Genomic DNA, 2537 nt, shown 5'->3' with positions numbered 1-2537 from the left:
GTAGATTTAGTCGACGGATATTGAAAACCTGTGTGTACCTGTGTACACACACACACACACACACACACACACCTAGACAGACACCTATTCACACATCTACACACACACCTACACACACACATACGCACATATATATATATGAACACACACATACACACACACGCGCACATACACACACATACTTTTTGCAGTTCGGCAAAAGAGACCGATAGAATAAGTACGATGTTTTGCAAAGAAATAATTCCTGGGTTAGATTCGTTCGACTAAAATTCTCGAAGACGGTGTCCCAGGATGGCCGCAGTCAAATGGTTGAAACATATAAAAGATAAAAAGTCATAACAAAGTCATCTGGCACCAACATCCAAAATCTAACGCATTTTTCGGTTCCTGATTCGAATGCGATTATGGCTTTTGTTATCTTCATGAAAGGAGAATTTCCTTTTCGATTATTTCCTCTTGGAAAGCTCTTTACATATCGAGAGTATATTGGCAATAATTTACTTTCGAATCAAGTTCGGTAAATCCAATTTCCCCCCGTTAATCATTTGTGGTTTTGTTCTCAATGATTATACATTAAATATCTCCGAAAAATACAAAACAAAAACAAAACAGTCGTTGTTATTTTATTTTCATTGTATCTTCTTCATCGCTTTTAATAATTTACCAGATTCGAAATACTTGAAACTTTTTGTATTCCTGGACGCCATATCTCTTCTTCTCATTCAAAATTCATTCTTGAGATGTTTTCTTTTGTATGTCTTTGCAACAGGAGTTTGAATTACCGATTGTCGAGTGGAATTTGGGCAATACATTTTCTTTCACTATCAGCATTGTTCTTGTTACTGCTCTCAGCTATTTTCCTATTCTACAAAGAACCTGAACTTATTTTCTGCTTCCAAATCTCGTTCTAAGGCCGAATATTTTGCTGATCTATAAAGCATCTAAGTAGGTGGTTCGGTTAGAATTTTTCCGTACCTTGGGAGGACGGCATTAAGGAGGTCAACAAGAGTAAGAGGAGAAGATATGCTGGGCTGGAGTTTTGCCAAAGTAATGGGTGGCAAACGTGGAGTCACATGGCATAGTGGTTAGAGCAGCGGACTCGCGGTCGAAGGATGGTGGGTTCGAATCTCAGACCGGGCGATGTATGTGTGTGTTTATGAGCGAAACACTTAATCTCCACGCGGCTCCGGCAGAAGGTAATGGCGAACTTCTGCTGACTTTTTCGCCACAACTTTCTCTCACTCTTTCCTCCTGCATCTAGCAGCTCACCTGCGACCGACCGGTGTCCCGTCCTGGTGGGGAGCCTATACACCAATGAAACCGGGAAACCAGCCCTTATGAGCCAGGCATGGCTCGAGAAGGAACAAACAACAACAACAATGGGTGGCAAACAAGGTGTGGATCCCATCGAGGTGGGATGCAGAAAGATTGTACACCAGTCCCTCGGCAGAGCTAACATGCTTGGAGCAAATAGTCAGACGACCATGAAGTTGGTTGTGGAAGCAGCGGAGGTTGTTTCAAAGTGGTTCTGGATCAGGAAGAGCAGGTCTTGGAAGAAACAAGGCTAATGCTAACTGAATACAAGATAGAGTTTGATTAATCCCGGTTGGATTATCTGAATGAGTGTTTCATGCTAAACACCCCACGACACCTAGGAAACACCAGCTGATGATGCGTCCAGGAGCATCACAGGATGACGCATGGAAAAGTGTTTACTTCGGTCAAGGAATCCCTCTTCCGACGTTTTCGCTGTTTTTCATATATCCGACAGGTGGAGTAATCTTCATTTATTTCATTTCTGATGTAATAAACACCATTCGAAAACAGCTTTCAAATGGCTTCTAGCGAGAGGAAAAAGGGGGAGCAGGTTCGAAAACTCTATGATGCAGAACATTCATAACCGACATAAAAGAGCCCGCTGTCATATTTCCGGATACAGAGAGAACCACAACCAGCAGAAACCAATGGTCAACTTGTGCAATCTTCTGAAGAGCATGAGAGAAAGTGAAACTAAACAAACATCTCTGAGAACCCATCATAGTTGCTCCATCATTGGCAAAGTCGATGTCATATAATTGATGTCATATAATTGTCATGTTTTGTGACATCTCAGAAATTTATAAATCAGATTCGTTAATGTTGCTGCATAGACAGGAATATGTTATACAGACAAATAACCAAATCTAGCAAATAAACCAAATAAGAAGTTCGAGAAGCGGACATGAATATAAAGAAGTGAAGCTGCAAGTTTGATAATACAATTCTTTAATCTTAGGTTCTGCTAACAAAGCTATTGAGTGAAATAGCGTTAGCAATCAGAATAAACAATGACGCCAAATGAATGTGTGTAATGTATCGGGGTTTTGTACATTGAAGAATGTGAATAACCTTTATAAAAGAGATATAAAAATGTCAACTGGTCACTGGTGCCTGTATATATATATATATATATATATATAAATGTAAAAAGTAAAAGAGTCAAAAGGAAGAGTAAGTACAGTTAGGTAGCTTTTTAATCACTACAAATGTCTCGATAC

Source organism: Octopus bimaculoides, chromosome 4, assembly GCF_001194135.2.
Source record: "Octopus bimaculoides isolate UCB-OBI-ISO-001 chromosome 4, ASM119413v2, whole genome shotgun sequence".
Classification (NCBI taxonomy): domain Eukaryota; kingdom Metazoa; phylum Mollusca; class Cephalopoda; order Octopoda; family Octopodidae; genus Octopus; species Octopus bimaculoides.
This window is presented reverse-complemented; position numbering follows the sequence as displayed.